The sequence below is a fragment of the Dermacentor silvarum genome, chromosome 4, assembly GCF_013339745.2.
Source record: "Dermacentor silvarum isolate Dsil-2018 chromosome 4, BIME_Dsil_1.4, whole genome shotgun sequence".
NCBI classification, from domain to species: domain Eukaryota; kingdom Metazoa; phylum Arthropoda; class Arachnida; order Ixodida; family Ixodidae; genus Dermacentor; species Dermacentor silvarum.
The window spans coordinates 126,291,899-126,303,119 of record NC_051157.2 but is presented as its reverse complement, the minus strand read 5'-3'; positions in this window follow the sequence as shown (position 1 = coordinate 126,303,119).

The following is an 11,221-nucleotide window of genomic DNA, read 5'->3' as shown; positions in this document are numbered from 1 at the left end:
GTTAGCATCATGATCAAAATTATCATGTGAATACAAAAATTACGAGGACATCAATAACCAATTTTGACCAACCTTGCTCATTGAAAGCCCGACCCTAGCGGCGTTTCCCAAGAACACACTCGGATGTTGGGTAAATCAACTTGCCGCATCATCTGTGGCTTTCGTTTGTCCTTTTCTTTCCTTTTTAACACGAAAGTGTTTTATGCCGGGGTCCACCAAGACTTCACTGACGTATTTCCGTCACGGAAATACGTCATAGAACATAATACAAAGAAAGAAACCAGAAGAAAAAGTTCCACAAACATGCAAAATTTGGAAATCGAACCCACGACCTCTCGGTCCGCGACGATAGATCGCCGAGCGTTTAACCCATTGCGCCACAAACGCATTTGCAGAGAGCTACACAGACGCGCCTTATATATCTAACACTCCTCCGTGTACCCGCGCTCTTGCTCGGGGCGGTGCCGCCGCCTACGAGCAGAAAAGAGAAGTACTGCATTATGACACTAACGCGCACCGACAGTGAACGCTTCGGTGGTCTCAGCACTACGACGCCTCGATGCCAGCATTCGAAGGGACGCTGGCATCAAGAAGCACTACCAACGCCACCTAGGTGGCGTTCACCGTACTCAGCACAGCGGAGCGTGGCCTCCGCAATTAGCTCTGAAAATGTTTCTGAAGTTGATCGCGGAGGCTGCAATTACGACGCGCTGTACGCGCTGATTTGACTCGGTGACGATTCAGTTACGTGCTTTGTCTTGCGCGTTGTATTAGTGTGTCAGTTACGTGCTTCGTCTTTCGCGTTGTGCTAGCGTGTGCAGCGTAGTGCAGCTTCCATATGCACGACGGTTGCTCATGGTCATCGACGTTGGTAGTCGTGATGGAGGAGACGTGCCACCAGGCGTCAGCGTGGGTGCATCAACGCCTAAGGGCGCTTTAGCCACAAAACACCAATAGACATTATATATCAATGTGCAATAAACATTACACTACTTCTGTGAAGACACGTTTCACTTTCGTGTTCTATACCGATTCCTATATAAGAGGGATCAACCACATTTTTTTTAGCTACATGCTTTTGCTTCTTTTTGAAACGAAGCAATAGCCTTCTTTAATTTTGGGTGCAGAATAATTGTTGCCGCTGTGCAGGCAATTGAAATCGCATTTTCGTATTGATTTCTGCATTCTTTTTCTATTATTCTAGTCACATGGTGCTGTCGCGACCGCAGCATGGCCCAATGCATATCACAATTTCTGCGATCATAGTTTTGTTCTTGCCTGCATCGTCTGTCTTTAAACTCGTATGTGTGAAGTTTACTATCTTTGACTGCGCAACATGCTTATTTGTCTTGTTTGACGCATTATACAGGGTGTTTCATTTTAGCTGCACCAAATTCTTAAAAATTGCCTGTCGCAGATAGCACAATTATAATCGTTGATCGAAACTACTCGATGAGGCGGCCATTACTTCCACGAGAAATCAACACGCCTAATTGAAGAATTAGGATAATTACGCTAATTAACTTTTTAATTAATTATATTACGGCACATCTTTCAATATACGAATTATAGCCACTGAGTTCGCAAGGCATATCCACTTGGAACGAATTCTCAGGACTGAACCAGTTTCGAGATGTTAATTTTCAAAGTGTCCGACGAAATGCATGGGCGTTCCAGTTAACGTTTTGAGGAAAACGCTGTTTTATGCATTGAAGGTTAAAGTTACCTGGAACGCCCATGCATTTCGTCGGACACTTTGAAAATTAATATCTCGAAACTGGTTCAGTCCTGAGAATTCGTTCCAAGTGGATATGCTTCGCGCACAAAGCGGCTATATTTCGTAGATTGAAAGATGTGCCGTAAAATAATTAATTGAAAAGTTAATTAGCGTAATTATCTTATCTCTTCAATTAGGCGTGTTGATTTCTCGTGGAAGTAATGGCTGCCTCATCGAGTAGTTTAGATCAACGATTATAATTGTGCTATCTGCCACAGGCAATTTTTCAAAATTTGGTGCAGCTAAAATGAAACACCCTGTATACAGTGGTCTTTGCTTAGATACGTAGATTTATTGTAGACTTATACGTATATTTAAATATCTTGTTGCGAAGTTTTGTATATACAAGCAGTGAACTTGGTTCCCAGCGACACTTTTTTGCCGTTTATCTTCGCATTTGTTTAGTCCATTCTATCTTCGCATTTCTAATGTATATGTGGCGGAACTTCTACTTTTTATATGTACTATCAGCGTCAAATGAAAGCCGAACAGCGGAGCGCGTGCCACAAGCATTAGAAAGAGGATAGTGCGCGCCGTCTCGTGACGCGCCCGAGTCTGTGCCGTTGGGGCTCGCGCACGATCCCCGAGCAGACACAGCCCCAGCCGGTCCGACGCAGCACGGCCTCGCCCACCCAGCGGCGAGGTTCCTGAAGGATCCCCCCCACCACACTCTACCGAGGCAGGAGGGGAAAAACAAGAAGAAGCAGAAGAAGGCGGGGAAAAGCTCTGCACCCAAACAGGCTTCCCCCCCTGCTGCCCATCCGGCCCCGAGGCCCACTCTGGCGGGCTCCGGCACACCCACAGCAAAGGCTGCTGCACAGGAGGCCCCATCCACTCATGCACCACCAGCTGAGGGCTTCCAGCTGGTGCTGTCCAAGGCCGAGCGCCGCCGCGCAAGGGCACCAGTGAGTGCTGCCATCCCGGTGGACCCGGCGGTCATTGGCACGGCCCTCTTCCGCCCATCTGTGGTGGGTGGCACTTTCAGAGGAGCACCACGCCTCTCTCTTGCGGCGGTGCTCTCAGCGCGGCCAGGTGTTGCCGCTGTGAGAGTCAATCACAGGCGCAACATCGTGGCCGCCGACGCCACCACCCAGAGGTGCTTGGAGGAGCTGCTGGCCACCACGGAGCTCCGGGGAATACCGGTGACTGCCCGGCAGCCTGCCGAGCGAGGCAGGAGCACTGGTTTTGTCCACGGCGCCGACGGCATCCCCGCAGACGCGGACCTGCTGGGGGCCATCGAGTCGGGAGTCCCAGTGCTGGCTGCTACCAGGGAGGCCGACACCATCACCATCCGGTTCGCGGGGCCGGTCCCCCCTGAGCATGTGAGCCTCTACAAGCTCCGGTTCAGGGTGCGGCCGTCTAGACCGCGTCCACTGCAGTGCCAGCAGTGTGGCCGCTTTGGGCACGTGGCTGCCTCCGGCGACTCGCCATCCAGCTGCCGTCATTGTGGGAGGTCTCACGAGCAGGGTGACAGCTGCCCCAACGCGGCCCACTGCCGCAACTGCGGTGGCCACCACCCCGCAAATACTCCTGCCTGCCCCAGGTGGCAGGAGGAACGCAGGGTGGCCACCATCTTGGCAACTGCCCCTGCTCCCCTCTCCCGCCGGGCAGTCCGCGCTAGTGTCCGGGAGGAGAACCTGCAGGCCAAGGCCACCTCAACGCCTGTGCAGGGCCTGTCTTATGCCCAGGCACTGGCCGGCCTCCCACAGGCGCCCCAGCAGAAGGCAGCCCCCCCCCCCCGGACGGCCCCCCACACCGGCCCCACGGAAGCAGCGACGCCAGCCGCCTGCCACCCCTGGGAGCGAGCCCACCACAGCCCCAGCATCACTGGCAATGCCTGGCCCGGACCCTCGGGACCAGATCATTGCCAGCCTGCAGCTCGCCCTGAAGGCCATCGGGGAGATGCTGCCTGCCGAGAGCCCCCTCCGGGCCCTCTGCCTGCAGGCAGTGGCAGTCCCGAGCACAGTCAACCAGCATGGCTGATCCCTCACCAGCCACAGCTGGGAAATGCCGTCGCCGCCCGAGTGTTCTCCAATGGAACACCAACTCACTGCGGCGGCGGCATGCAGAGCTGTGCGCGCACCTCCTGCGGTGTGATTTCGACGTCCTCGCACTGCAGGTGGTGTACACTGTGGCCGAGGACCTGCGGCTGCCGGGATACACGGCCTACTCTGGCGCCACCACCTGCTCGACGCAGAGCTGCACGGACGCTCCCTGCCTGGAGGGTGCCCACAAGAAGGGGAAGCCGAGGACTGCCATCTACGTCCGCAGCAGCCTGGCCCACTCGGTGACCCCAGTCTCGGACGTCGTGGGCGGCGCCATGGAGTGCTGTGCTGTCACGGTACGCCTTGACAGACAGGACACGACCGTGGCGAGCGTCTACGTTCGTCCTGGACAACAGTGGGACCCCTCCAGCCTGGTGCGGCTTGCAGCACGCCTCGGCGGACATGCAGTCCTGTGCGGTGACTTCAACGCCCACCACACCGACTGGGGCAGCCGCAGGTGCACCCGCCGAGGCAGGGACCTCTGCAACGCCATCAGCCGAGCAGGCCTGGTGGTACTCAACAAAGGAGGACCCACGTACGTCCGCCGTGGGGTGAGCACAGCCATCGACCTCTCCCTTACCACCGTCACAGACTGGTCCCTGTTCAGGAAGCGCTGCAGTGAGTTGGAAGATGGCTGTGACCTCCTGAGTGCCATCATGGAGTGCGCCCAGGCAGCCACAGTCCAGTGCTCTGCTCTGCCCGATACTCCTGCCCCGGATCTGCTCCTGCTCAACCTCCGTGCGTCCAGGCGACGCGTGGAGCGCCGAGCAATCCGGACGGGCAGTGCAGAGCACTGGACCGAATACAGGAGAGCGGATGCCCGCTGCAGACGACAGGCCAGGCGCAGTAGGAGCCAGAGCTGGGGGAGCCTCTGCGCCACCATCGAGAACCGCTCCAAGGGCCCCCTGGCCTGGCGCCTCCTAAAGTCCCTGACCGGCAAGAAGGTCAACCGCCACCCCGTCCTCGCGGTGGCTATCTCGCTGGGCATCAGCGAGGCGGCCCTGGCGGAGTTGCTAGTGGACCACTTCGCCCCCCCGGCTGCCCTCGCTGCGGCCATCCTGCCGGTCGGACTTCCCCCTGCCAACCCGCCTACCTGCCTGCTGGAGCTGCATCCGGAGTGGCCGACCAGCCAGATCGCGGCCATCTGCCAGGACCCACTGACTCTCCACGAGCTGCAGACGGCCCTGAGGAGGGGCAAGCGTCGCAGTGCACCGGGAGCAGACGGAGTGACACTCCAGATGCTCCGCAACCTGGCCACCAGTGAGCAACGACGCCTGCTCGACTGCTACAACAACATCTGGTGGTCAGGACCGGTGCCGGAGGCCTGGCGCACAGCCATCGTGGCCACCATTCTGAAGAGCAATAAGCCGGCTAACGAGCTGTCCTCATACCGACCGGTCTCTCTCACCTCCGCTGCCTGCAAGGTGTTGGAGGCCATTGCTCTGGCACGGCTCGAATGGGTGGCCCGCGCCTGCGGTTTCTCGCGGACCAGCAGACAGGCTTCCGGCGCCGAAGGTGCACTGCGGACTCCATCGCAGACGTCGTCTCCACCCTGGAGGACGCCAGGGCCAGCGGAGACCTCGCCATGCTCCTCCTCATCGACGTCAAGGGGGCGTTCGATGGCCTCCCACATGCGGTCGTCCAGCAGGTTCTGGACCTCCTGGGCATTGGCGGCAACCTGCGGCGGTTCCTGTCATCGTTCCTGAACTACCGCACCCTCAGGGTCCGCGTGGGCCATGCAAGGAGCACTCCCCGTCCGGTCGCAGCAGGCGTACCACAAGGGTCAGTGGTGAGCCCGTTTCTCTTCAACCTCGCCCTGGCCCGGTTGCCTGCTGCACTGCCGACCGACCCTCACTACAAGGTGGAGTGCTCCATCTACGCGGATGACATCGCCCTGTGGGTGCGGGGACCGCCGCAGTCAAGCCGCCACGTGTGCCTGGCCATCCAGAGAGCCCTGGACACCACGGCCGCCTACCCGGGAAGCATCGGACTCTCGGTTTCGACGGGGAAGACGGTGGCCCTCCTTGTCCACCCGAGAACAGCGGCACGGCGCTCAGCTCCCCGGCTGCAGCTGGAAGGCGTGCGCATCCCTTGGAGTACGACTGTGTCGTACCTTGGGCTGCGCATCGACCCCCGGCTAACCTGGCTACCGGCAGTCGGGGCCATGCAGACCCAGACCATCAGGGTCCGCAAGGCCGTGTCGCAGCTCCTTGCCCATGGAGAGGGCTGCTCGGTGAAGTGGGCCCTGCGGCTCTACGAGGCGGAGGCCACATCACGCCTGCGGTACGCCCTCCCGCTGGTGGCGCTGCCGCCACGCCGCCTCGAAAAGTTGGAGCTGCAGCACCGGGCGGCCATCCGACTCTGCCTGGGCGTCCCCCGGAGCTCCCAGATTGCCGCTACCCTTGCGGAGGCTGGAGCATGGCCCCTGTCGCTCCTCTTCCTGCAGCAGGGGCTGAGGCACGTCGACCGCCTCCACCATGCTCCTGATGGCAGAGGCCTGCTGCGTCGCCTCCAGTCCCGGCCTTCCTCAAGGATGGGTCAGCTGTGCCGCCTCTACGAGGAGGTGGTTGGCAACCCACCGCCGAATGCGGTACAGCTGCCCCCACCGCAGAGGCCTCCTGTCCCCATCGCCACGGAGCTGCCCGGGATTTCGAAGAGGCGCTCGCCCGCTTGCGCCCTGCAGCAGACGGCCGCCTGCCTCCTGGACGAGACCCTCGGAGACCACCTCCTGGTGTACGTCGACGGTTCGGTGGTACAGGACACCGGCTCTGCCACGGCGGCCTGCACGGCACCAGCCCTGCAGAAGAGCAGGCAGTGTCGACTGCCCAGACACGCCAGCTCGAATGCAGCGGAGGTGGCAGGCCTCCACCTGGCCGTCGACCTACTCTCCGAGGAGCTTCCTGGGGTACCAGCGGCCATCCTCTGCGACTCCAAGGCAGCCCTCCTCGGCCTGCAGAGGCCAGAAAGCGCCAGCCTTGGAGTCGCACTGCTGTCTACCCGGCTGACAGCGCTGCAGGACGCAGGTCACCCGGTGTCTCTGCACTGGATCCCCGCCCACGTAGGGATCCCGGGCAACGAGGCAGCCGACACCCTGGCGAAGGACGCCCACCACACCACTGTGCCCCTCAGTCGGGCCGTGACGGAGGGCGACTTCACAGGACTGAGGCTGCGGCGACACCTGGCGACCCACCACCCAGACAAACGGGTGGCACTGGGATGCCCCCCACGACCACTCCCCCAGCGAGGCCTGGCTCGCAGGGAGACCTCGCTCCTTCTCCGGCTCCGCATCGGCTGCAGCTGGACGGCAGCACGCAGCTACCGACTGGGACGAGCGACGTCCCCGGCCTGCAGCTCCTGCGGGGAGCCGGAGACGATCGAACATCTCCTGCTGGCCTGCCCGGCGTACCTCCAGCAGTGGGGCCCACTCCTGCAGGAGTTCCGCCGCCTGGGCCTCCCCTCTGGCAAGGAGGAAGATCTCCTCTTCCCCGGCCTACACCACCTTTCTGCACTTCGAGGCGTCGTGGAGTTCCTTGACTCGTCAGGGCTCTCCGCACGCCTCTAAGGACATTTCTACAAGCGGGAAGGCCTCACGGCCTCCCACCCCACCCCGGGCCTGACCGGCCTGGCACAACACCCCTGCAGACTCTGCAGCACACCAAGGGCTTCCATCTCGGCCTGATACGTGCCGCCTATGTCTGCCGGTTTTGCTTCGCCCAGCCATGGCGACTCCACTCTATCCCTTTTTTCGCTCCCACTTACCCCTCCCCGTTGGCGCTGAGCCGTGCTCCCTCAAGGGCTGCAGAAGATAGCGCCAACCTTTCCCTTTCCCTCAAGAACCACTTATCATCATCAAGCATCCGCCGCCGCCGACCGCCCCACCTTGCCCGGAGAGCAGGGACGACGGCGACGCCTCCTCCTGGCGCCCCGGGGAGTCGGCCGCCTCCTCGCACGGCCGGGCTCGACTGGCGCGCGCGCTCGCTTCTTACGGCCTTCGCATCGGGTCCTGCCTATCGCCGCTGCTTGGAGGGGGGCGCTGCGACCCCACCCTCTTGCTCAGCTGCTCAGCTGCTCCCAGCCGATCTGTGCAGGCGCGCAACGCTCGAAGATTGGGTCGGTCGCGCTTCCTACCTCACCATGCATTCAAGAACAAGTCGCCTAATTGTAGAGGACTCGTAAATGATTCATCTAGGCTTCTTATAAATGGATGCAGTGTAACTGTATTAATACATCAATCTTCTTTAAATTCACTGGGGATGCATGCGCCGGGAGAACAGCTCTCCGCCATCAAATGCATTTTGAGGAAAGAAAATAAATACTTATTGCTCGTATGGCACTTACAATGGTTGCCATACTTTCAGGCGAAAACTCTTGCGGGCACAGTAGCTCACAAATGTGTCTTATTCACAATTACAATATGAAGGGTTTCCTTGGCGGCTTGTGTACATATAGGCCGAAGGCTTGTTGTTTTCTTCAGTCAGTTGGTTTGACTGATTTACAAGGAGTATTCTCAGAAACTTCTCGATCTGCGGATCGTATCGCATGACTGTCGTCAACACCTTCAGGGCAGCTCAAGATGGGAGGGAGCGCGTTGTAAATAGGGCTGCACTGCTCTTTCGAGTACTTCTAGTTCATTCCTGCGTGGCAGGTGTTCGGAGGCGTTATCGACAAAAAAAAAACGCTATTATTTATTTATTTTTATTTTATAAATACTGCAATCACCATGCGGTGATTTTAGCAGGGTGGTACAAGCATAACCAATACATTATGTACAGAAAATGCACACGGTAATAAAGAAAACTGTTATTTGAATAAATACAAAGCGTACAGGTTGGGCACACGCAACGTTACTCTAAAGAAGTAAAACACTGTCACTGCAAACATGGCACAAACAAAATAATGTCACTGTAAACATGATAAAAAAAAAGTTGATGTTGGCGCAGAGACGACGTCATTTTTTTAGCTGGTTCCAGTCCACTACTGTGCGCGTAAAAAAAGAATACTTAAAAGAGTTGCTGCGTGAGGAAAAAGGAGTTATAGTGAAATTATATATTTGCCGAGTAGCGCATCCGGAGGAGAAGGCTATGATCTTTGTTATGTCTATCTTATAATTCCCCTTTATTAGTTGATGCTATCTTGTCCAAATATCTTGTCCAAAAGCGCTAGAAACTCGGGCTTGAAACTCATTGCTTGAGAACTGGTGAAAAGAAACACCGGGCGTTTTTCCGGAACGCGACTTGCAATACGGAAGACAGCAATACACCATCACACAGCAGTTATATACCGATCTGCAATGAACGGCGCCAAGTCTTGGCTGTGGCCGCGCGTACTAAAGGCGTTGTACGACCGTCTTCAGGATGGATGGATGGATGGATGAAGAACTTTTATTAGTGTCCTTCTGGGCGCGGAGCCCACAAATTACTTTATACTGAACGACACTGACAGAGCACCGAATATGAATGAATGAATGAACTTTTATTTCCCTTTTTAAGAAAGGGGAGGGGCCGGGGGGGGAGAGAGGGAGGCCTGTGTGCTCCAGTCTTAGCACCTTGTGCTGCCAGACGTCCGCCTACCAGTCGTGGTAGGCCTCCGCTACCTCCTCAGCCCACCTCAGGACTCGGTCCTGCAGGGTGGGATCGGAGCTGCGCAGGGCAGTCTCCCACAGCTCCTCGCTACTAATTAATGGTTTGAGGTTGCGGGGGGGATATTTGATGGGGCATTTCCACATTATATGGGAGAGATCTGCTGTTTGGACAGGGCAGAAGCGACACTTGGGTGTCGGGTATGTGTCGGGAAAGAATAAGTTCAAAGTGCGTGGGGTAAGAAAAGTGCGAGTTTGTAGTTGGCGCCACAATATTTCTCTCTGGCGCGTGCTCGACACAGAGAGAGGTGGATACGTTAGGCGTTGGTGTTTGTAATGTGTGGAAATTTCATGGAATGTGATGAGTGCGTCTTTATTGGTCTGTTGTTGGGAGTCATTGGCGTCTGGGGTAAGGCCCACATTTCCGTCCACTCGGTCCGTGAATCCTCGAGCAGCGGCATGAGCCATTTCGTTGCCTGGTAGTCCTTGATGTGCTGGAGTCCAGATGAGAGCGATGTAGTTTTTTGGCGGGTGAGCACCGAATAAAATGCGCGGGAAAACGATCGTGCGAGCGCGAAGGCAAGCGCATGTACGCGGAGCAGGGTCATGGTCGCAGCGCCCCTACCGCCGACGGGTGGCGAAACGTGCTGAGAAACTCTCCCATTGTTTCCCCGATGGGTGAGAAGGCCGTAAGAAGCGAGCGCGCGCGCCAGTCGAGCCCGGCCTGCACGCTCCTCGTCACCGCCCGCGGCACGAGACGGCGCCCCCGCCGATCCGCCGGCTGCGTCGGCTCTCCTGCTCCCCTTAAAGCCCCTCAATAAATCCGCCTTTTGCATGTCCCGAGTGCGCATGCGCTGTACCTTAGCGGCGAGCGCCGAAAGCGTTTTGTACGGCGTCGGCGGTTCGTGCAGCTGACGAGGCACGCGTATGCAGCATAGTCGTCGAGGACGCGAACTCTTTATTGTCGGCGCTGTGTCGGTCGACCACGCGGTATTTGCGCTGTGTTTCGGTAGAAACTTCAGCTGTTCACAGCGATGTTCGGTTAACGTTCGTTATATCAGAATATATGCCGACATCACACCGATGTCGGTCAGAAGTCGACTGCACGCCGGCGCCAACGCTCGGCCGGCTGTAGTTCTCATACTGTGCCAGTGGGAGACCTATATTGCCATACAAGTTGAAGCGACCGACGACGTGGCCGACGACAGCGAGTGATCGTAGTGTGATAAGCTTTCGTACCGACGACGCCGATCGCCGTGCGAGCGACCGCCGAGTGAGAACATCGCACCGACAACATGAATATCGTCGCAAATGTGCTCGTGTATGTATTTATTTACGCTCAAATTGAGTCGAAACGTGCTTCCGACGCTGATATGCACGATTTCCAGCCCTTTACAGCCCTCCACATTAAGTTTGAGGCGGTGTCGATCTCTTTCAGGCAGCTTCATTAGGCCTAACACAGCCTACGAGTTCGTCCGCTACCGGCGGTCCTGAAATGTAGGATAAGCAAGTACGACGAAGGAAAGTGCTTATATAGTTCGGTACTGACCTTACTGACTTGAAGTTAACCACTCTTAGCATAGTACGATGCACGCGCAGATAGTGGGAAGCGGCGACACGGCGCAGTGCTCGAGATGCAGTACAGACATCCTTCCTGAACGAAGGCTGCTGGTCGCAGTCGCCGGCGCTTCCATGAACGAAGTGCAACTACGGAGAGTGGTAGATCTGCGTGTATTTGTATGCTGCCCGATTGAGTAGTTACCGAAAACACAGTTTGCATCTTATGCTAAACAGGCAAAAAGTGATGGCCCTTTCGATACT